We start from the raw sequence: 25,898 nt of genomic DNA on the forward strand, positions 1-25,898 counted from the left end.
AGATTCATAGAAATCCCAATAAGCAGTTTTTGGTGGAAATCAAAAATAATCAAAAACCTAGAATAAGCAAGACAATTCTGGAAAAGAAAAGTTGAAAGACTTAAACTCTTCTTTAGGGAGGCATATTATAAGCTGCAGACTTAAGACAGGGCTGTTTTGGCATAAGTATAACATATAAATCAATGGAACAGACTAGAATATCAAAAATGGATGCAGACATAATTGGTTAATTGATTTTTGCCAAAGAGCCAAGGTAATTCAATGGGGAAAGGTATCCTTTTGAATAAATGGTGTTGGCACAATTTGGATATGTACGTGTTACAAAATGAACCTCAACCCTTACTTCATCCCAGTCACAAAAATTAACTCAAAATGGAACATAAAATTAAATGTAAGAGCTAAAGAATAATTCTAGAGGATAATACACAAGGAAATCTGTGTGACCTTGGGTTTGGGAAAAATTGCATTCACAGGACATCAAAAAGAGAAAGCATAAAGACTTTTCAAATAGGGTTTCATCAAAATTAAAATTCTTTGCTCATCAAAAGACATTGTAATGGGAGTTCCTGCTGTGGCTCAGCGTTAACTAACTCTACTAGTATCCATGAGGATGCAGGTTCCATCACTGGGCTCACTCAGTGCTCTAAGGATACTGTGTTGCCATGAGCTGTGGTGTAGGTTGAAGACACACATCAGATCCCATGTTGCTGTGACTGTGTTGTAGGGCAGCAACTGTATCTCTGATTCGACTCCTTGCCTGGGAACTTTCATATGCTGCAGATGCAGCTCTAAAAAGACAAAAAGACGAAAAGACAAAAAGACAAAAAAAAAAAAAGAAAGAAAGAAAGAAAGAAAGACACTAATGAAAACGAAAAGGCAAATTCCACACTGGGAAAAAAATATATGATACACCTGATAGAGGACTTATAATCAATATATATAAATGACACATTCAAGTCCATTACAAAAAGATCAACAACTAGATTTTTAGAAAAAGAAAGAAAAAAAATATGAACAGACATTTCGCTAAGATACAATATACAGATGGCTAAAATGAGCATGGGAAAACTACTCAGCATCAATAATTATAAGGTAAATACAGCTTAAAACCACAATGAGATACTTCTACATACCCATTTAGGATGACTAAAATTAAGAAAGACAACAGCAAGTTTGGCTCTCACACAGTTTTGCTAGTGGGAATGCAAAATAATACAATGGCTTTGGAAGATCGGCAGCAATTTTGTATAAAGTTAAAATTTAACTCTGCATCTCCATCCCTAGGTTATTTATGCGACAGAAAGGAAAACATATGTCCAAAGACTTGTACAGGACTGTTAAGTGCTGTGTAACAATAGTCAGACTTGGAAAGCTCAACGACCATCAACTGGTGAATGGATAAACAAATTGTGGTGTAACTGAAAAAGGAATCCGGAACAAACTAATGATATACCACAACATGGATGAATCGCAAAGGCACAAAGCCTTTATGCCGTGTGAAAGAAGCCAAACATGAAATGCTACATACTGTGCGATTCCAAATTAGTTTGATATCAGATCGGGCTTTCAAGGGACCAAGAGTAGTGAGAAAAGATTGACTACAAGATTTGTGGGGGATGAGGGAAACACTCTGATCCTGACTCTGGTAGTGGTTGCATGACTGTAACCATTTCTCAAAACTCATTGAACTGTACCTTAAACTTGGTGCCTATTATGAGACGGGTGACTTGTAAAAATGAATATGTATATGTTTGTCAGTGAAAAGTTTAGGCAGAGCTACACTTCATGTTAACGGTGGTTATCTCTGTGGTTCAGGATTAGGTAGGTGTGTTTATTTATTTTTTTCTTCTACCAGCATTCATTTAATTATTCATTTATTCAGAATCTATGTATTAATTAGTCCCAGACATTCTACAAATCACTGGAGATACAATGGTTGGCAAGATAGACATAGTTTTTGCTATCAGGGACTGTACGTACAAGCTGACTGTTTCTTCTCTGTTTTAATCTTTCCTGGATGAGCGTGTTTTATTTTTGCTATAGGAAGGAGAAAAATTCCTCATAACCTCATGTATTATAGTGTCTCTTAATCCTCTTTTCACATGCATTGGCTTCTGTGATTCTCTACTGTGCTACGTTCTTTATCATTAGCCTATGTCCAGTGCACAGAATGTGTCATGTTGGTCAACGACTGCCACCATGAAAAATAAGAAATGAGAATCTGAACACTTCCCTATTGGTGCTAGAGAAAACCCATTCCATACTTCAAAGTTTACACAAAACAAATCAATACTGGCATCTTAAATTGCTACGTTGTTTGTACAAGTAACTGTCTTATTTAAGTAACCTCTATGACTGAAAAAGCGGAGAAAAAATGTGCAGTTATATCCGGATGGAATATGCCATGATATAAGAGTTGCATGTTCTGAGAATATAGTCATTATAAACTTCCTGTAAAATCAAAGATGATTTCAGCTGGATAAAACCTGATCAATTATCTACTACAATATTCAGATTTTACAGACACACAATGACCTTTGAGAAGGAAACGACCTTTTGAAGACCAAGCAGCTCATTATTGGAGGAGTCAAAAATAGAATTCCAGTGTCTCCAAGACTCAAAAAATCCAGATCACACAGATGTCTCGTACTTTGGAACTTGAAATTTGCCAAGGTTTTAAATTATATGGCATGTGTTCTGCCCTTTTACTGCCATGGCCATGCCCCTGACAGATACTATTACTCAATCATCACCCATCCAGGTTAAACTCTGACACAGCCTCAGAATCCTTCCTAACAGTTTTGGTGCCCTTCATAGTCCCTACTGATAGATTAGACCAACCCTTAAGTTGAAACACACACACACACACACACACACACACACTAGCCTTTATGGTACATATAGCAACCCAAGAGTCTTCCCAATTAAGTCTATACTTTTTTTTCTTCTTTTTTTAGGGCCACACCCACATCATATGGAAGTTCCCAGGCTAGGGGTTGAATTGGAGCTGCTGCTGCCGGCCTACACCACAGCCACAGCAACACAGGATCCGAGCCGCATCTGCAAACTACACCACAGCTCATGGCAATGCCGCATCCTTAACCCACCTAGCGAGGCCAGGGATGGAACCCGCAACCTCATGGTTCCCAGTGGGATTCATTTCCGCTGTGCCACGACGGGAACTCTAAGCCTATACTTTCTGTAGTATATCTAGTATATTGTAGTTGTGCCCCACAGCATTCATCCAGAAAACACAGATGATAGCCTCTATTCTAGCTTGATTTGAAGATTAGGTGAGACAATATATGTAAACGGACTTGGAATTCTGACATCAAACAATGATATACTTCCTATTTCCTGGCATCCATCTCTTTCTCTCCCAATGTCATGTAGCACAAGCTCATTTCTTCTCCCAAAAAGCAGCCTGCATCTTGGTTTAGAACTAAGGTACAGTGAAAGGAATTTACATCGATTTCCTTTAATTTTAGAATTCCCTTTCCAATACATACAGTTAAAAGAAATTAACTGCATGGAGTCCTCTTGTGGAAAAGTGGGTTAAGGATCCAGTGTTGTCACTGCAGCGGCTTGGGTCACTGCTGTGGAACAGGTTCGATCCCTGGCCTGGGATCTTCCACATGATGTGGGTGCAGCCAAAAAAAAAAAAGGAAGGAAGGAAGGAAGGGAGGGAGGGAGAGAGGGAGGAAGAAATTAACTACAAAGAGAAGAGCTAAGTAAGAATCTCCCAGAGAGAATACCAATGGCAAAAATAATGTCAAGTAATTGGATGAAAAAGTTAGTGATTCGAAATCCTCCCCCTCACATTTCCTTATCAATCTGACCAACTGAGCAATGATTTTCTCCAGCCGTGAGCTGGAGGAGACACGGAAACAGTTGCTGCTCTTTAAAGTATTTTCCAGTACAGATGATAGATTTAGAAATAACTCTTGGACCCTAAACACTGACATCTGCAGTAAAACCACTGAATAATCCAAACTCTCTCTTTTGCAAGGGTGAGGCATCTGAGGAGAGCAGCCTCTTGGGGTGGGGGGGTGGGGGGGTCCCACTACTCATAGATTTCTATGGCTGAAATTGCACTTCATTGGGGAGTTCTAGATGCTAAACCATTATATAAATTAACATCAAAAGCACATTCCAAAGAGTAACAAGAGAAACAATAACATAAAAACATGATAAAAAGTGGCAGGTTACCAGAACAGGTCCATTTGAGAAGATGCTTTTTGAGCCAAGACCTGACAAACTAGGAAGACCCAGCTGCAGAAGTGCTAATAGAAGAACATTTTAAGAAGGCCTGGAGGTAGGAAGGGACTTAGTCCAGATAAAAATCCCAATGTGACTGGAGGCAGAGAGCTCAGGTAATAGGCAGGTGAGGAGATAGGCTGGACAATGTGGATGAGACACATCCATGGTGTGAGAGGAGACAGGCTATTGGTGAAGTAGAACTTCACACAAGATGGAAGGCATTCAGGTTGTATTTTTCTAAATTCTTTTTTTTAATGATTTTTATTTTTTCTATTATAGTTGGTTTACCATGTTCTGTCAATTTTCTACTGTATAGCAAAGTGACCCAGTCACACATGCATATATACATTCTTTTTCTCACATTATCCTCCATCATGCTCCATCACAAGTGACTAGATATAGTTCCCAGTGATATACAGCAGGATTTCATTGCTTATACATTCCAAATGCAATAGTTTGCATCTCTTAACCCCAGATTCCCAGTCCATCCTACTCCCTCCCCCTACCCCTTGGCAACCACAAGTCTGTTCTCCAAGTCCATGAGTTTCTTTTCTGTGGAAAGGTTTATTTGTGCCATATATTAGATTCCAGATATGTGATATCATATGGCATTTATCTTTCTCTTTCTGACGTACTTCACCTAGTATGAGAGTCTCTAGTTCCATCCATGTTGCTGCAAATGTCATTATTTTGTTCTTTTTTATGGCTGAATAGTATTCCATTGTGTATATATACCACATGTTCCTAATCCAATCATCTGTCGATGGACATTTGGGTTGTTTCCATGTCTTGGCTATTGTGAATAGTGCTGCAATGAACATGGCGGGTGCATGTGTCTTTTTCAAGGAAAGTTTTGTCCAGACATATGCTCAAGAGTGGGATTGCTGGGTCCTGTGGTAGTTCTATAATTAGTTTTCTGAGTTACATCCATGTTTTTTTCCATAAGGGTTGTATCAGTTTACAGTCCCACCAACAGTGTAGGCGGATTCCCTTTTCTGTACACCCTCTCCAGCATTTGTTACTTGTTGACTTGTTAATGATGGCCATTCTGACAGGTGTAAGGTGGTACCCTCTAGTAGTTTTGATTTGCATTTCTCTAATAATCAGTGATGTTGAGCATTTTTTCATGTGCTTGTTGGTCCTCTAAATCTTTCATAGTCAGCATTTGCACCGTTTATACAGGAAACATGGACTTCTCAGCCCTGCAGTGAAGGAACAGAAGTGAATGGTAAAAAAAAGACGTGAAAGCTTGGTTTGTCTTCAAAAGGCAGCAAGAATATAGGCTCCTTTTCCCACATCGATGGTATAAACCCAGCAGTTCTGCGTGGGCTCCTAATAATCACATGGAAATGTAGACACATAAATAAACATCATTCCTTTTCTCTTAACAAGGTCTGTGCTACCTTTAGCAAAAGGCTTGGCTTAGCTCAGAGACGATTAATTGTAGCTGCTCAGAGGACGGGGTATGTTGTGAGTGAATTAATGTGCTTCAAGGGCCCTGCGTGTCTGACTTTTCTTGTCGTCTAAATTTGTAACCTGTAAGACTGCATTTCCATAAGTTTTGAAATGTAATGTGTTCTGTGGTGCTTGGAACTCGATGGGGATGAAAAGAGCTTTAGAAAGTAAGATGTTATTATTGTATTTGCCTTCACAAGAGAAAATAGTCAAAGGAAGACAAACAGAGGAGAAAAGAAAGATTCTATATAGATTAGCACTCCCACACACCCTGCAACCTGGAGGGAGAAAAAGAGAAAGAAAACCAGAAAACCTGGTATAAGAATAAACCTTATCAAAGACTGAACATTACAATCAGGTCTCTGTGTGGGGAAAGTTTTACCTCTTTGAACCCCAGAGAAGAAAATTATACTCACTAGAGGAAGAAAAAGAGTTATTAACAAATCAGTTATCTGATGCTTAAATAATACACCTGCTAAAATGAGCCTTCTAAGTAAACCTACAGTAGAGCTAATTAGTTCAGCATTTTGGCAACAACCTCATCTCCCTTCCTTTCAGCTTAAAAAGACAAAAAAAAAAAAAAAAAAAAAAAAGATGGGCTATTAACTATTAACACACAAACCAGCTATGTGATGAAATAGGTATTTTAAAGGAAGAAGCTTGTTAGGTTGGTCTTCAAATCAGACTGCTTTTCAAATAGTAGATGAAGTGGGAATTTTCATTAAGGATTCTGAGCAAAACCCTGTTTGAGAAATTGGCAACTCTGAATTCCAGACTTGGGGTAGGCCTTTCCTACTGGTGTGACGCTAAACTAGCCATGTAACCTTCCTGAGCATTTGTTCTGCCATCTTTACAATGGGAATGTCAGCCTGACTCATCAGTGGTTGTGATGTGTGAGCACATAAACCATCTTCAGTACAAGTATTTTGAAGATGCTCCATTTCAGCATCCATGCAAGGACTGTTTTACTAGAAAGTACATATAAAACCATAAAATGTTAGCTGTGCTCTCCAATATGGTAGCTGCCTGTGGTTACTGAGAGCTTGAAATATGGCCAGTGTGATACGCAATTGAAATTTTTAATTTTGCATCATTTAAATGTACATGTAAAGGCTGATTCGGTTTCATTCAGGGAACAATTTTAAGGATGTTTGAGAAACTCAGCTATATGAATTCACTTTTTCAATTGTGTAAATTTTATAAAATCTAAATTTCAATGACATTTTTCTAGGAAAATCTAGAGTTTGTACTGCGATAGGCTTTCAAATATAAAATACACATTGAGTTACCAAAGGGGAAATGGGAGGAATAAATTAGGAGGTTGGGATTAACATATACACACTACTATATAGAAAATAGATAACTGACAAGGACCTACTCTACAGCACAGGGAAATTATACTCAATATTTTTAATAGTTTATAAGTGAAAAAAATCTGAAAAAGAATGTGTATGTATAAAGCTGTGCTATACCCCTGAAACTAACACAATATTGCAGTATACTATACTTCAATAAAAAAGAAAGTGTCATATGGGAAAAGGGAAACAATTTCATTAATAATTTAAATTAATTACATGGTAAAATGGGACTATTTTGGAGCTCATGGGTTAAACTATATTATTAAAATTAACTTCACCTGTTTCTTTTTATTCTTTTTTTTTTTAATGAGGCTAGTATAAAATTCAAAAGCACCTAGATGACTTGGTTCACATTTCCATTGGGCAACACCAAGCTGGTGTGGGAAGCAGAATTTTTTTTCTTTTTTTGTCTTTTGTCTTTTTGTTGTTGTTGTTGCTATTTCTTGGGCCGCTCCCGCGGCACATGGAGGTTCCCAGGCTAGGGATCGAATCGGAGCTGTAGCCACCGGCCTACGCCAGAGCCACAGCAACGCAGGATCCGAGCCGCGTCTGCAACCTACACCACAGCTCACAGCAACGCCGGATCATTAACCCACTGAGCAAGGGCAGGGACCGAACCCGCAACCTCGTGGTTCCTAGTCGGATTCGTTAACCACTGCGCCACGATGGGAACTCTGGAAGCAGAATTTTTGCATGAGCCAGGTTACAAATGCAAATATTTTTGCAACTCCAAGAGGTGCATCTTGCCCATTTGGTGAAAAGAATAAACTGAAGAAGTTCAAGCCCTTGGCGTGAACTCATACAGCCACAGATGTGCAGCTAGGATTTGAACGTATGACTTGAAAGCTTCTGTTTTCTCATATCATCATATTGAGGCCCATCACCACCACTGGCTACTCCAAGTGCAGAAGAATGTGCTACTAGTGTTTTGACCTTAGAACCAGTGAGTCTGAGTACCAAGCCAGCCTGGCCACCAAATCTCGGGGACAGACCAAGGTCTTCTCTCTGTTTGATGAAGGTGATGACTTAAAAACAAACAAACAAACATACATACCTACAAACAAACAAACACGTTCTAGAAGTTCCCTTGTGGTGCAGCAGGTTGGGGATCCAGTGTGGCTTGCATCACTGCTGTGGCATGGGTTCAGTCTCTGACTTGGAAACTTCCACATGCTGGGAGCATGGACCAAAAAAAAAAAGTTCTCAAAGTAAAGTATATATCACTGATATAAGCACAGTTGATTTTAAGAGATGTAAAAAGATCGCATGGCTACATGTAAATATTAAATATACTTTGATTATAGTGAAATAGCTGTGTATTTTAACATGGAGTATATCTATACTATACATGCTTGTGTTTTCAAAGCTGTTATTGTTTTCCTTCAAAAAGAAATCTATTTGGGATTTCTTGTTGTGGCTCAGCGGTAGGTAACTAACTCAACTAGTATCCATGAGGATGTGGGTTTGATCCCTGGCCTCACTCAAGGGGTTAAGGATCTGGCACTGGTGTGAGCTGTGGTGTAGGCTGCAGATATGGCTCGGATCCTGCATTGCTGTTGCTGTGGGTGTGGCTTGGCCTGCAGCTGCAGCTTGGACTCAACCCCTAGCCTGGGAATTTCGATATGCCACATGAGTGGCCCTAAAAAGCAAAAGAAAAAAAGAAGAAATGTATTTAATTTTAGGAAGCAAAGAGCTTTAAAGGAAATGAATCCCTGGGAATGCTGTGAGGATAGCGACAACCAAGATCATGAGAGGATATGCAAACACCTGAAGTTTGAGAAATGGCTTTAGAAGATGAGCAAGATGAGAAAACGAACTGCAGACATTTTATAGATATGAGTTATTTCATTCTGAGACACAGCTTCTCTCTTGGGATTTGGTCTCTTGGGAGACACCAGGGAAACCAGTAAGAGCAGGTAGAGCAAGGAACTCAGCCAGAGGGGAAGAGGGGCTCCTCCTGGCACAGGATAGATCTGAGTAGAGGTCATGGGTGTTTTCCTCCACTGCACCCTAAAGGTGAAATGACGGGGAAATGAAGACACGAAGGGAGGGGGTTACCTGCACTCACTTTCCCAGCTCTGACACCCTGTGGCTGGGATTCTAGGGAACCCCCAGGCACATCCCAAAGCATATGTTTCTTTGAAAGGAAACAGGGCAGCAGGCTCCTGTCTTCTATGAAAATGACATCCAGCATCCAGACTGCAGGCAAATTCAGGGCTTGACACAATGAGTTCCAACTGTGCCCACTGGACACCTAGTCACAAAGAAATTTAAACAGTAATCGGTGCCTCGGTATCTGCACCCCACCAGCGTGTCCTTGATGCAATTGTCATGCACGCTTCCAGGTCCTGAACATAAATCAATTTTCATGACAGCAGGGTACAATGCAAAGAGCCCTGGGCGGGAGGCAGGAGCCTCTGCTTTCCTCTGTTCTCTTACCAATTAGTGAGGTGACCTTTCCCTCAACACGCATTTACTGGACACCTGTTGTAAGCGAGGGTTGTGCTGGGCACTGGGATAATCATGGTCAAGGGTAGGCTAGGCCTGCTCCCTGGCTGGGTGCCACACTTGCTGTCCAGCCCTGGAGGAAGGCAATTAAGTCAATTACTACAAAATGCGTCCTTTTAACATTTTGCCTTGTTTCCTCTTCTCTGACACTGCTAGACTCTACTAGGTGATTGGTGAGGTGGGCCTTTCCATTCCATTCATTTGTTCAAATTGTTTTTTGAGCATCCTACTGTGTGCAAGGCACTTTTCTAAGCCCAAAATCTGAACCATCCCATGTGATAGCCCCTGGTTACATGTGGCTTTGGTACATTGAAATGGAGCCACCCTAAACTAAATAGTACTATAAATATGAGAGACACACTAGACTATATTATTAAAATTAATTTTACCCTTTTTTAATTCTTTTTAAACATTTTTTTCAAAAACTTATTATAAAATATCCATTTTTTCCCCTATTGATTGTAGGTTGAAATGTTTTGGATATATGTGTTCAAATCAAATATACTATTAAAATTATATTCACCAGTTTTTTTCTTTCCTTCTTTTCTTCTTTCCTTCCTTCCTTCCCCTTCCCTCTTCCTTCCTTCCTTCCTTCCTTTTCGCTGCCCCACAGCATATGAAGTTCCCAGGCCATGGATCATATCTGAGCCACAGTTGGAACCTCAGGCCCTTTATCCCACTGTGCCACACCGGAGATCAAATCAGCATCCTTGGCGCTACAGAATTGCCTCCAATTCTGCTGTGCCACCATGGGAACTCTTTTTACTTTTTCAATGCGACTGCTAGAAAATTTACAGTGACAAATGTGACTAGTATTTGCAGCTCACAATATCTTTCTGTTGGGCAGAGGTGCTCTTAGAGGCAGAACAGCAAAAGACACAAGCCCTCCAAGGATGAAAGTGCATATAACCAGATGAGAAAGAAAAGCACTGAGAATCACAGCCCCGTGCATATGGCACTTATAATTGCAACATTCATTCTGAATTGCACTTACAAATTCATACTGAATTTAAGCCTGTCGGGGGAAAGAGTAGTGCTTTGCTCATTTTAGTCTTGCTGGCTGGTCAGTTGAGAAACATCGATGTTGTCTTTGGCTGGGCTGTGCATCGACACCTTTGCTTTGGGGGCCATGAAGACAGCTGGGCGTCTAGACATTGAGCCCTTCCCAGCTCTGGCACGAACCGCCTTCACCACCTTGACTAAGTCACCCCATCTCTGGGTCTATATCCGTACAATCAGGGGATCGAACACAGTGACTTCTGAAGCCCCTCCCAGGTCTGAAATTGTATGAAACTAGACTGATAATGTCCAGGTGCAAACAGTTCCATCAAATGTCAGCCTTGAACTACCTCCTGATTTAGTGGGAGTCATTAGGCAGCATTTCTACAAACCCCTTCTCCTGCCCAGAGGGAGTTTAAGGGCAATTAGAATGAATGAAGAATCTTCTAAATATATTGTGTCAAACTTTAAAATATGACCACAAGAGAAGGGGGAAGGGACGTTATCTTTCAAGAAAAGGGCAAAATCACCGTGCTGTCACTACGGCTCTCTGGAGAGCTACCGAAATTCCTTAGGAGACTGTAATTAGGGTAATTCCTCCCGAGCAGAGAAGCAAGCAGAGGAGAAGTCTTGCTCAGTTCGTAAGAGGCCAGCTTTGTATGTAAAGTATAACCATACCTGGGCTTTGGTGAACCCAGTGTGAGGCATGGTAGTGTCAGGAGTCCTAGAAGGGAGGGGACCATTCCTAGGGCCGGAAGAGCCATTCGGCAAGCAGCCTTGGGTCTGTGAAGGGCCCTGGGCTTTTGACGTAATTTGAAATGAAGCTGTAGGTAAAGTCATCCCTGTGGACGTGTGTGGGGGGGTAAAGCTTTCACTTTGCCACAGTGTATATGTACTAAAGCAGGCCATTGTTTTGTCGTCACACTGTGGGCACTTGTCCTCTTGTATTTGTCCTTGGCCCCTCTCTAGCTCCAGATGGGGTGTTCCTAAAAAGAGGACTTTATCCATCTCTCCAGGCCCCCAAGACTCTACTGTTGCTCTCCAGGTGTGATAAAGGGATTCAAACATAAATACATTGAAAAAGGAACTTCAGGATGGGCCTGTGAGAATGGGATTCATGCTGGGCTACAAAGGAGAGAGTCGTTAGCGATGGGAATGGAAAAACAGGTTACTCTGTGATCTTAACTAAATCGCTGTCTCTGAGCTTTGGTTTAGCCATTTGTAAAGTAAGAGTTGGATTAAGTCAAATTCCCATCTAGTGTTAATATTCCCTCAGGGTAGTCAATCCTTAATACACATGAGGAAGCTCCCACTGTGGCTGATCGGTAGCGAATCTAACTAGTATCCATGAGGATTCGGGTTTGATCCCTGGCCTCGCTCAGTGGGTTAAAGATCCAGTGTTGCTGTGAGCTGTGGTGTAGGTCACAGATGAGGCTCAGATCTGGTGTTGCTGTGGTGTAGGCTGGCAGCTATAGCTCCGATTTGACCCCTAGCCCAGGAACTTCCATATGCCATGGGTACGACCCTAAAAAGACAACAAAAATTAAAAACATAAAATAAAAGTTAAAAAAATATACATGAGAATCATGGAGTGGGGGAGGGAGGTATTTAAATCAGAATCAGTTAGGCTTAGGTCAGCAGTTCCTCTTGTGATTCCAAAATTAGGAAGCTCTGCTCAAGGTGAACCAACATTTTCTGAAGAACCAATTGGCAAACATGAATAGCTATAAGGCCCTTCTAAGAAGAAGGAACAATGGACATAAGTCTAGGGTTGGGGGGATGCCCCTTGTATTAAAGGAACAGTGAGCAGGTTAACCATGGCAGAGGGATGGCCCGGAGCAGGGCAGTACAGTAGAAATAGAATGTGAGCCACACAGGTGATCTAACGTCTCCTCATACCCACAGTTAGAGAAGTAAGAAGGAACAGGTAGAATCAAATTTAGTAATTTTACTTAAACTAATCTATCCCAATAGGTTAACATGTAATCAGCATATGTAATTTACATTTTTGTAGTCACATTCAAAAAGTAAAAGCCAGTGAACTTCATCTTAATAACATTTTTTAAAGAAGCTTTTATTTTATTTTATTCTATTTATTGTCTTTTGTCCTTTTTAGGGCCTCACTCACGGCATATAGAGGTTCCCAGGCTAGGGGTCTAATCCAGCTCATGGGTATGCCAGGGATGGAACCTGTGACCTCCTGGTTCCTAGTCGGATTCTTCCGCTGCACCATCATGGGAACTCCACATTTTCTTTTTTTTGGCTGCACCTGTGTATGGAAGTTCCCGGACAAGGGATCAAACCCATACCACAACAGCAAACTGAGCCACTGCAAAGACAATGCCAGATCCTTAACCTGCTGAGCCACCATGGAACTTCCTTAATATCATTTAATTTAATGCAATGTATCAAAAGTTCTATCATTTCAACATGGAAACAATACAAAAATTACTAAGAGGACATTTTTATTATTATTATTTTTACCACTGCACTTGCAGCATATGGAAGTGTCTGGGCTAGGGTAAAATTGGAGTTGCAGCTGCCGGCCTAGGCCACAGCCAAGGCAACATCAGATCTGAGCCACATCTTGGACCTAAACTACAGCTTGTGGCAATGCAGGATCCTTAACTACTGAGCGAGGCGAGGGATCAATCCAGAATCCTCACCATGTGGGGTTCTTAACCCGAGAAGCCACAACAGGAACTCCTAAGAGAACATCTTTACATCCTTTTTTCTATCAAAGACTTCAGAATTGGCGCACACTTTATACTCTGGTTATATCTCAATTTGAACCAGCCACATTTCAGATGCTCTGTAGCCAGTGGTCACCAAGTTAGATAAGCACGTGGTCCATGCCTTGGGCATCTCCTGAGAGCTTGTTAGAGAAGCAGAATTTCAGGCTCCATCCCAGATCTACTGAATCAGAATCTGGACTCCTCAAGGGATTGATTTATGCATGAAATCTTGAGAAAGTCCTTTTCTTTCTCAGAGCCACCAGCAATTATCACCGGTATTGTCACAGCAGCCTCTCACCGCAGTCTCTGAACCCCACTGCCTCCTCTGCTAGCTAATTCACTACCAGGGTCCTCTCCCCGCCACAAGGAACTGCTCTCAGCGACCCAAGTTGGCAGGCATGTCCTTTTACCCTTCCGAGCATTTGAACATGATTTTTTTTTTCTAGGAAACTCCATCTTCTCCCATGCTCATGGCTGACCCCCACATGAATTTCAGCTATGGTGTCATTTTCTTAGGAAGACTTCCCTAAGCCATTCCCCTCATAACCCCCCAATTCTTCTGGCTCCTTGTACTTCTCTGTTCCTCCACTTTCTGCTCTGACTTAGAAGGGGAGGGAGTGGGAGGGACTGGGAGCTTGGGGTAAATAGATGCAGAATGTTGCCTTTGGGATGGATTAGCAATGGGATCCTTCTGTGTAGCACTGGGAACTCTGTTTAGTCACTTACGATGGAACACGTAATGTGAGGAAAAAGAATGTATATATGTGTGTGTAACTGGGTCACCATGTGTACAGTAGAAAAAAATATATACAAATAAATTATTTTTTAAAAAAGAAACACTTTTCTGCCCCTTCTGGGAATGGAAGTGGGAAGCTTCATGATCATAGGCACCACATCAGCCCCCATCTGGGATGCTCCATCCCAAGCATCCAGGACAGGATTAGCACCTAGTAGGTAGTAGGGGTTCAATAAAATTTATTGGGAGAGAGAGGAAGGGAAGGCAGGGAAAGAGGTTCCCCTTCATGTGAAACTGAAATCATATTTTCCGTGTAGAAAATTCTCAATATAACACTGCAAGTTTGAGCCAGCAGGTGGAAAATAGAAGAGGACCAACATGAATGAAAGGCTACTGTGTTCCTGCTTGGCAGACCACGACTGCCCGGCGTCAGGCCATGCACGGTCTGGATGGGTCCCTTGACCTCCCCAAGCCTCAGCTCCCCACTGTGAGGGCAGGCCCATAACGCCCACACCAGGGGGCAGTGGTGAAAATTCTGTGAAAATACGCATCGGCAAGGCTTTGCAAAACTGTAAAGTGCTGCAGAACAAGAAGGAACCGTGGTCCGGTTCCCCAACGTCGCAGCCCCTTACCGGCTCCTCTCCTCCTCTCCAGGCACTGAGTTTCATTTTCCACTTGAGTTTAGAAGTCAAATATTTAGCTGTGCTAATGGGGTATTGGATCTTTTTATTATGGCCCCACCACTCGGCGTGTGCAGCTTTGCCGAGATAATAAAAGATGTTAGATCTGGTCTCGCAGCTGCTTAATGCAGAAATGCTATGGGAACACACCTGGGGTGCGACTTCGAATGGAATCAATGGTGAAGTCAGCCATGTCCCCAGCAGAGATAAAAGCATTAATATCCTATTTCACCCTCAGCCTGCACTGGCATGACGTTGATTAAAATTATTTTCTGCAGTTTGGCTTTTTTTTTTTAAAGAAAATTTGTAAAGGGGTGTGTGTGTGTGTGTGTGTGTGTGTGTGTGTGTGTGTGTGTGTGCTACAGACAGAAACAGAGACAGAGACAGAGAGATGGACTTTAATAGGAGCTGAATTTGCTACCTCTGCTTGAAGTCTACTTTCAGATCTGGTTTTAATGGCATGTAGTTCACAGTCCCATGGCTTGGATGAGGCCACAGAGAGGTGTTGTAAAGTGCTCTGGTCCCCCCACCCCCATCCTGTCTTCCGGCTCGAAGCGCTAGTGTGTGTTCATGTGTGTACCTGGGCAGGCCTCTTGGTTTGCGCCTTTTTTATGTGATAAAAAGAGCTACCTCTGCTACGGAGCTGAGGTGTCTCAGGAGATGAGGTGCAGGGGAGGATGAGTGCCAGGTCTCTGTGTAGGTAGCGGTACACACACGTACACTACACCTATGTGGGTGTGACCTTGGACCCGTGTGGGCTGGGTGGAAGCTAAGACGAAGACTTATCTGTTAAAGGAAGCAGTGAATTGCAGATGCAATGAGGCATGAATATATAAGATGTATCTTTATATTAGAATTATAGTCTGGGATTCCTGCTGTGGGGCAACGGGATTGGTGGCCTCTTGGGAGCACTGGGACACAGGTACTATCCCTGGCCCGATGCAGTGGGTTAAGTATCTGGTGTTGTCACAGCTGTGGCTTAGGTCACAACTGCAGCTCAGATCTGATCCCTGGCCCGGGAACTCCATGCGCCTTGGGGCAGCCAAATAAGGAAAAAAAAAAAAAAATCACTAAGTGTGTGGAGTCCCATATAAGGAAGTTAGGTGTGACCATGGGGGAGGAGGCATGTGTGAGCATGAATTTGTTCACAAGGTTGATGCAAGTGTGTGTGTGTGTGTGTGTGTGTATAAAATAGTGCATGTATTTATTGAGCATCAACCATAAGCCAGTCAATGTGCTTGAGGCCAAAGGCAGGATGTAAGGTCATGAATACGGCAGCCAAGGTCTCCATCCATATCAAGCTCACAGTGTGTGGCGGGGCTTCTCAACCATGGCACTTTTGATCTTTTCTTTTTTTTTTTTCTTTTTACAGCCACACTGGCAGTATAGGGGAGTTCCTGGGCTAGGGGTCTAATTGGAGCTGCAGCTGCAGGCCTATACCACAGCCATGGCAATGTGGAATCTGAGCTGTGTCAGCAACCCTGGATCCTTAACCCACTGAGTGAGGTCAGGGATTGAACCCCAACCTCACAGACACTGTGTCAGCTCTTACGCTGCTGAGCCACAACAGGAACTCCTGATATTTTGAGCCAGATAATTCTTTGTTAGGAGGGGGATGTTTTGTAGCCATATCCTGCGATGGCACCTACCAGTTGTGACAACCAAGAATATCTCCAGATGTCACCAAATGTCCCTTGGAGACAAAAATCACCGTATGTTGACACCCACTAGTCTGTGGGGAATGACAGATCTGAAACAAACAGAGTACAAAATTGATTGCATAAGCAAGTGCACGTGGCAGGCAGCTAGGAGAGCTTCCCAGTAGGATAAGCTTGTCAGACCGTCAGGGCGAAGGGTTAAGAAAGGCTCCAGGGAGGTTGGGGTGGATATGTGGGGCATGAAACACGAGTGTGACTCAGTGGGTAAATATCTGGACAGATATTCCAGAAAGAAAGAACAGTAAGGGAAGAAAGTTCCCGACAGGAGGACACGGAGTATGTCACCTTAAACAAAACCAACCAAACAAACAAAAAGACCAGGAGAGCCTTATGGGCGCGAAGCATGTCTAAGGCGGGAGAGTGTGAGAGGTAAGACCAGGTCCTGGGGGAAACGCAAGCTCCTTGCTTCCAGAATATGCCAGCAGGAAGGGGGCCAGAGATGTGGACACTCCAAGTGTCATTCCTGTTCTGAGAGACTCTGTATCTCTGAGAATCTTGTAACTATAGGACGAGACTGTGGATGAAAGCTCCACACTCTGCTTCTGCCCGAGGCTTCTGCTTAAAGATGAGGACTTTGGGAGTCCCTGTTGTGGCTCAGTGGAAACGAACCCGACTCATATCCATGAGGATGCAGATTGGATCCCCGGCCCCGCTCAGTGGGTTAAGGATCTGGTGTTGCCGTGAGCAGTGGTGTAAGTCGCAAATGGGGCTTGGATCCCACATTGTGGTGGCTGTGACTGTGGTCGGCAGCTGCAGCTCGGATTGGACCTTTAGCCTGGGTACTTCCATATGCTGCAGGTGTGGCCCTGAAAAGACCCCCCACCCCCGCTACCAAATAAAAAGGAAAAAGAAGAAGAGGACCCTGGGGTGGCAGGGAGTCAGCCCAGCGCTCTGTGGGACCTCCAGGGAGCAGTGGTCTCAGTCTTATGAGAGAGTGAGAATCGGGCTTTTCAGCGGGGAGCATTCCATTTACCCTTGGGAAACCTCTGGGGTCCCAGCTTTGTCTCAAGCTCATCTCCAAAACTGCACAGATGCTTCTCCATCTGCACACACACAAATACACACAGTATACACACACACACAACCCTCACTCGTACAACTTCAGCTGCTTATAATTCACCAATAAATAGTGGACAGACAGCATATGAGAGGCCTTTTAAAATATACCAAGGCCAGAGTTCCCATCGTGGCTTAGTGGTTAACGAATCTGACTAGGAACCATGAGGTTGCCGGTTCAATCCCTGGCCTTGCTCAGTGGGTAAAGGATCCGGCGTTGCCATGAGCTGTGGTGTAGGTCTCAGATGAAGCTCGGATCCCACGTTGCTGTGGCTCTGGTGTAGGCCGGCGGCTGCAGCTCCAATTGGACCCCTAGCCTGGGAACCTCCATATGCAATGGGAGCAGTCCAAGAAATGGCAATATATATATATGTGTGTGTGTGTGTGTGTGTGTGTGTGTGTGTGTGTGTGTGTGTATACCAAGGCCTTTCACAATTGCTATTCCCAAGTCCCTTCTTCAACTTACAAATGAACAATGAGAAGTGCCAGGATTCACCCATAGGTGGGAATTTGACCCAGTCTGGAGACCCCAAGACTCCTATTCACACACCTATGACTCCCTCGGAGGAAGGGAACATACAGCATCTTCAGTAAAGTCAGCCCCTCCTCATAAACTTCCAGCAGCTCTGTGGGGCTTTGCTGGGGTCCCTGCTACCAGGTGTCCACCCCTATCCAGGACCCAGACTGTCACCAAACTTGGCAGCCACTTCCCTGCTTAAAATCAGTCCGTGTCTTCTTCCAACCACGTTCAATAAAACAAAGTAGCTGGGGGCCAGGGCAATATGCTACGGGCTCAACACAGTGGGCTTTGGGTTTCTATTGAGAGGAAGTTGGTGTTGAACGAGCATGTGACATTTGGTGTGTTAATTATAGAACTTGGTCTGACACTCTCTGAGCATGTTGAAAACTTGGATCATGCCCTACTCATTTTTACTTCTCTGGGCCAGGCCTTGCGTCTAACACAGAATCAATGGTAAAAGGAGTTTAGGAAGCTGAGCTGAATTCTTGAATATCTATTTGGGTCTACCTGCCCTCCCACCAGCTTATAAGCTTCTTGAAAGCAGGACCGTGTCAACCTGTTCATTCTGGGATCATCCTATGGCCCTAGCACAGGACCTGCCCAATGGTAGGTGCGCAGTAAATGTTTTTTTTTTTTTTCCTCGGGACTACTGTGGATTTATTTATTTATTTATTTTTTATTTTCCCACTGTACAGCAAGGGGGTCAGGTTATCCTTACATGTATACATTGCAGTTACAGTTTTTTCCCCCACCCTTTCTTCTGTTGCAACATGAGTATCTAGACATAGTTCTCAATGCTATTCAGCAGGATCTCCTTGTAAATCTATTCTAGGTTGTGTCTGATAAGCCCAAGCTCCCGATCCCTCCCACTCCCTCCCCCTCCCATCAGGCAACCACAAGTCTCTTCTCCAAGTCCATGATTTTCTCTTCTGAGGAGATGTTCATTTGTGCTGGATATTAGATTCCAGTTATAAGTGATGTCATATGGTATTTGTCTTTGTCTTTCTGGCTCATTTCACTCAGGATGAGATTCTCTAGTTCCATCCATGTTGCTGCAAATGGCATGATGTCATCCTTTTTTATGGCTGAGTAGTATTCCATTGTGTATATATACCACCTCTTCCTAATCCAGTCATCTGTCGATGGACATTTGGGTTGTTTCCACGTCCTGGCTATTGTGAATAGTGCTGCAATGAACATGCGGGTGCATGTGTCTCTTTTAAGTAGAGCTTTGTCCGGATAGATGCCCAAGAGTGGGATTGCAGGGTCATATGGAAGTTCTATGTATAGATTTCTAAGGTATCTCCAAACTGTTCTCCATAGTGGCTGTACCAGTTGACATTCCCACCAGCAGTGCAGGAGGGTTCCCTTTTCTCCACAGCCCCTCCAGCACTTGTTATTTGTGGATTTATTAATGATGGCCATTCTGACTGGTGTGAGGTGGTATCTCATGGTAGTTTTGATTTGCATTTCTCTTATAATCAGCGATGTTGAGCATTTTTTCATGTGTTTGTTGGCCATCTGTATATCTTCTTTGGAGAAATGTCTATTCAGGTCTTTTGCCCATTTTTCCATTGATTGATTGGTTTTTTTGCTGTTGGGTTGTATAAATATGTTTTTAAAAATCACACTGCAGGCACATACCTTTCTGTTACTCCTAATACCCACAGACCCATGCCATATACACTGAGAACATCAATTCTGAAGTCACTCGCCTGGTACAAGTCCAAATTTACCACTTACCAGCCATTAGACCAAGGGCAATTACTCACTCTGAGTCTCCTTTTTACAATGAGAATAACAATACTTACTTTATAGGGTTGTTGTGCATTTTAAATGAGTTAATGTGTAAAGGGTTTAGAGCAGTAACTGACACATAATAAATACATACTAAATTATACTGTGATTATTTCCCCCCAAATATATACTCTACAAATAGTTCCAAATCTACATGCACTAAATGCAGTCATTATTGTGACCTCCTGCTTTGTTTGTCTGGAATGGTTTCCAAGCTTTTCTTTGTTCAAAAACTCTCAATTGATCGCTTCCTAAACAGAACCAAAATGGCCCGTGACATTGTTTTCACAAGCTGACACAGCCCCTACAAATATGCATCTGGGTTAAGAACTGTGTTTTCTTATGTTTTCATGGCTTCTCCTTCATCCTAGGGAAATTGACCCAGGATGTTGGTTTCCTGGGTCTGTGGTGGACAGTCTTCTAGAAGCTCCTGCCACAGTCTCCATTTGTAAGTTTGGTTTGGGCACTAAACCTAGCTCCATGGCTACTTCCGTTCCCCCATCCTGATCCTGATAAAATCCCAAATACTCATAGCAGTAATGAAGAGAAGGAAGAACATGATGCTGAAAAGGAGTATCTACTGAGTCCTTACTGTGCTCCAGGTCCTGGGCTAATGGCTTGTGTGGCACTCACAGTGTAATGGTATCAGAGTGAGAATTTTGGCAAAAAGACGTGTCGCAGAAGGAGACCTTTCATTCTACTGATTAGGACAGAGAAGACTTCACAGGAGACCAGGCCCTTGATCCAAGCCTTGCAAGATGATCCATGTATGTAATCATTCATACATTCTCTCTTTCATTAATTCAGCCAATGTGAATCAAGTGCCTAGAGTGTGTTGGGTGTTTGGCTAAACCCTGGGCATATAAAGATGGCCAAATGTGATCCATGCACCAGCACACACAGGGTGATCGGGGGTGGGGGTGGGTGGACAAACAAGTGAATGTTAAATACACTATTCAACACAAAGCTTGCAGTCATTGATGTACATTCAAGGTGCAACTGGGTCATTCATGGAGTGTTGGAAACAGCACCTACCTCTGCTCTTTTATAGACATTAACCAATGGAATCTCCATAACAACCAGGAAAGGTAGGGGAAGTTGGGGGGCAGTGATTGGAGACTGACATGTAACTTGTCATGCTTATGCAGGTAGGATGTGGTGGAAGCCAGCATCCAGTACATCAAGAAGCTAGTATCAGGCCTACTTGATGCTAAAGTCTTGGCTCTTTGCTCTTCCCCATACAGACTGAGTTTTCCTGGGGCTTAGGAAAGAGCCAAAGTAGGAGAAGTTTCAGGGGGAAGGAATTTGCACACCCAAAGTTGGAGAGGTGGAGGAGAGCCAACAGATTCAGAAACGCATCAATTAATGTTGCTGGTGGAGCCAATACTGGGTGGGGATGAGAGCAAGAGGGGAAATTTTGCAGGACATAAGGGCAGGTACGGCCATGAGGGGCATTTGTGCTGCAACTGGGAGTTTGAGTCTCATGCTCTAGTCTGTAAGGCGGCAAGAAAGATTTTGAGAAAGAGTGAAATATGATTGGATTTGCCCATGGAAAGATGGATGAGTCCAGAGGCTAGGGTCTTCGAACCCATTCTAAGCAGTGTTTGCAGTTCCATGAAAATGAATTGGCAAGAGTTAAAAGAAATCCTCTTCACCCTTTTCTCTCTGCCTGTCAATCTAACCCATTGAGATAGAAGCTTGTAAGTTTATTTGATTTCAGGAAATGATATATTCTTTATGGTTTTTTTTTTTTTTCCCCTCTCACTATCTCTACTTTCCCTCTGGACTGCATATCATTGCATGCAGTGGCCTGCAGGCTCTCAGTTTTCACAGAGAAATGTACTTTTGGGGTTGTTGGGCCTGTAAAACATGAAATTAACCAGTGTCATATCTTTCACGCCCTCCTCCCTGCTCACCCAGGAGCCCAAATTAAATTTCACACCGAACAATCCGAGCAGCTCACATCCTCCACAGACACCCGGCACACAGCGTTGACGGCCACACGGTGAACGTCTCTGTCGCCAGGCTCCATGTCAACTCAACCACCTCCGTTTGGATGGCAAAATTTAGCTGATTTTGAACTGGGTCTCAAGCAGCTGGAAATTCCCCCAGGACCGACGGGATCTGTCCCTGAGTACAGGAGTGTTTGCACAGAGGTTTACAGCTTACAAAGAAGCAGCTGTGCAAGCCTGCAGAGCAGGGGAGGTTATTCATATCTTACAGGTTGGGAAACCAAGGCTCAGAGAGGTAACCAAGGCCAGTAGTGAGTTCAACACAGTCTCCACCATGCTAGCGGTCCTATGGTCTTGGGACAACTCCCGCTGCATCTTCAGATAAGAGGCTTTTATAGGCAGCAAGGAAAAAACCTAATAAAAGCCTGTCCCTTGGTAATTTATTAAAGCTGGAAATTGTCACTTTCTCTTTCAACCTCCGTCTATATTTTAGACCCCTATCTTCTCTTCCAATTCCATAAGAACCATATGGTTGACTTAAAAAATATGCACAGCCTAAAAGTTGAGAGTTATGTTTTATTCAGTGGGCAAAACTGTTATAGGAAGGAAGACCCCTTCCAGGGCCCGAGGATGGGCTCTTGTCTAACACTTGGAAATGAACTGTCTGAGGAGACACACGTGCTGACAAAGCAAGAGACTTTATTGGGAAGGGGCACCCCAGGTGGAGAGCAGCAGGGGAAGGGAACCCAGAAGAACTGCTCCGCCACGAGGCTTGCAGTCTCCAGTTTTACCAGAATGGGGTTAGTTTCTGGGTTGCCTTTGGCTAATCCTCAGCCCTTTGGTCCAGCCCAGGGTCCTTCTTGGTGCCACATGCACCTCTCAGCCAAGGAGGATTCCAATGTCCGGGAGATTGGTTGTCTCCTGCTTCCTGCCGGCCTCTCCCAAATCCTCCTGGTTAGTCTTCAGGGCAGCAGCATGTTCCTGACCAGGGCCTCCAGTTCTGAGACAGCTCATGCAAGCGGCTATTGTGGTGCCTGGCCAAGGTGAGCAATTTGGGTCAATGATCCCCTAACAACACTGAGGACTTAAGCCAGGGAGGCGGGATCTCAAGTAACCACAAGAAAACTGCTCTCAGGGGGTGAGGGGGAGCTAGGATATACAGGAGTTTTGCAACAAAGGGCAGGTAGTCAGAAAAAAAGGATTATTTTGGGGGGGTTGTTTTTCGCTTTTGTTTGTTTTAGCCCCACCACCAGCACCTGGAAGTTATTGGCCCTGGGATCAGACTCAAGCCACAGCAGTGACAACAGTAGATCCCTAACCCTCTATGCCACAAGGGAACTCCAAGAGATTACTGTTAATAAAAGAAAATTATATATCTCAAATTAGAGAATTTAGCACCTTTCTTTGTAGGGGAAGATGCAAAGGTCTCAACTCCTTGAAATCATTCCCTTGATGTGCCCCTCAGCTGTCTGGGGCCAGTATTCTGTTTTCACCTGCTGAGGGCTCACCTTCGAGAGTGGCTGCAGTCTGATTGCTGCTGGATGGCAGGTATTCTTTGTCTCCTTCCTGAGTTCTCTCAGGGCCCCCTGGCTCACCCTGGGAGTGGCTGCCATTGCCAATGACTGTGACACCACTTGTTTACTGATATGCAGGCAATGTTTCATTTCTTAATATCATTGTTATTCCCACAGCCCTTGCAATATCTTTCTCTTCACCTGTCTCCAGGTTCAGCTCAGTACACCCCTCTGTCCTCAGGCTGCCAACCTGCACTCTTCACCCACCATGCTTTTCTCCACCTGTCCATCCAAGCCTTTTTTGTCTTCCACGTTGACTAAAATTACCCATCCACAGAAATGCAATTCCTTGTTCTCCTCTTCATTAATGCACCCCTATGCCACAGTCCCATCCAATTGGAGTTCTCACAGTGCATCTGTTAGGGGCTGCTGTGTCTTTCCCTCTGGAACCATATGGTCTGAGGCCAGGGGCCACACCTATTTCATGCCTGATCTTTATGCAAAGCAGCTTTGGGATGGGGGTGCGGGGACAAGACTCATCTGTGCTTGCTTTACTAAATCCAGTTTCATCCACCAAATCAAAAAACGTTACTGTGCTTTATCTCTCAGTGCCTTGCTGGGTGAAACTATCTAAATTGGTTTAAGAGATTACCCTAGTGATAGACAGTTAATCTCATGAATAAACCTAGAGAATGCATCTGATGGGTAATGACTAATATTTCTTCCAGAATTTGTTTAGACTTTATGTTGCCTGGCACAGTCAGTGGACAAACTTTGGAAGCAGGGCAGGGGTCTAGGAAGAGCAAAGAAGAGAAAGTAAGCCTTGCTCGCTGGGGAGAAAGATCATACTGAGAGGCATTTTTTAGTATATCCGATCCAAAAATCTAATGTTTCCTATATTGTTCTCTTCAAAATAAATGCTCCTTCAACAGTTGAACTCCTAAGACAAGGAGGTCGTTATGTTCCAAGGGAGCCCCTTTTAGGTGGAATCTCGTTGTGAGACTAACTCCCTTTATCAAGTTGAAATTGTATTTTTCCCTCCAGGCAACGGCCCTGGCTCTGCCCTCTGGAACTCCCTAGAACAAACCGAGGGGTTCTTTCCAAGACGCACACTTTGAAATATCTAAAGACAGCCCTCATGCCTTCCTCATTTTTTTTGATTGACATGTAGTTGGTTTACAATATTATATTGGTTGATATTGAATATAATTCCCTGTGCTCTCTACAAGCCCTCATCGCTTATCTATTTAATGTATAGTAGTTTGAGCAATATTATATATGTGGAATCTAAACAATAATACAAATGAGTGTATATATGAAAGAAAAATGGACTGACAGACATAAAAGACAAAATTTATGGTTACCAAAGGGGAAAGTGGTGGGGAGAGATAAATTAGGAGTGTGGGATTAACAGACACAAACTTCAATGCCTTCTTCAGTTTTCACTTTCTTCACTTCATCCATTTTGCAATTAGCACTGAATTTCAGAGAGGAAAAAGGACTTTCCCAAGACCGCAGAAAGTTAGATCATAACCACTATCCTGGTGAATTTCCCATTGTTCCAGGAGGATCATGGTGCTTAATTTTATGTGTCAACTTGCCAAGACTGTCATGCACTGAACTGACTACTAGGCCAGTAGTTATGCAATTAAACACCAACGTAGGCGTTTCTAGGAAGGTTGTTTTGTAGATGTGTTAACATCAATAATTCTCTGAGTTCAGGGAAGATTATCCTTGGTGATCCTGATGTGCTTCATCCAATGAGTTGCAAGTCTTTAAGAGCAGGACTGAGATTCTCCCGAGGAAGAAGAAACACCACCAATGGATGGCAGCTCCTGTCCTAGAATTCCCAGCCTTCTGGCCTGCTCTGTGAATACACACACATATTGGCATGTGTAGCACACATGTGTGCATGTATGTTTGTGTGTGTCTGTGTATGTGTGTCCCACTGCATCTACTTCTGACATGCTTCTGCTTTTTACTCTCTGCTTGAACACTGATTGACACAAGGAAATTTATCCCAGGATTTGACTCTATGGGGAAGGGTCTCAGACCCCAAGGCAAGACCAGAAGCAGAGACATTTATGGAGAGGGAGCTTCTGAACTCCTTTCACCAGATGTCCAGGAGGCTGAGGGCTGGCCATGGCCACATGTCTGGGCGGATGTTCTCCCTAGATCACCACAAAGCCCGTCCACTCTTGAGGGTGCGTGTGGTGGGGTGGGGAGTGGGGAAAGGATCACTGTGCTCTCAGAAGAGGAGCTGACTCCAGCTCCTTCACCAGCAGGCCCTTGGCTCCTTCTTCTGTACCAGGGCTGCAGGAGGGAGAAGGAGCAGACGAGACTGTGCTTCTCCCTGAGGCAAATGAGATATATCAGATGCAGGTGACACTTGGGTGAGGCAAACACCTGCTCTTCTGAGGCCTGGGGCTTTCTACTAACCCAGGAAGGAATTTGCTGCTGCAGCTCACTCTGAAAAGTTTAGCTAAGAATTCCTTGTAGTGCTGAAGTCTTGGAATGCTATTAAAACTGCCCCAGGACACTACCTTGTATGGAATTAGCTGGGGATAGGGTGGAGAAAGGGAGGGGGCTGTTCCCAGGGCAGTTTCCTTA

This window comes from Sus scrofa, chromosome 1, assembly GCF_000003025.6.
Source record: "Sus scrofa isolate TJ Tabasco breed Duroc chromosome 1, Sscrofa11.1, whole genome shotgun sequence".
In the NCBI taxonomy this organism is placed as follows: domain Eukaryota; kingdom Metazoa; phylum Chordata; class Mammalia; order Artiodactyla; family Suidae; genus Sus; species Sus scrofa.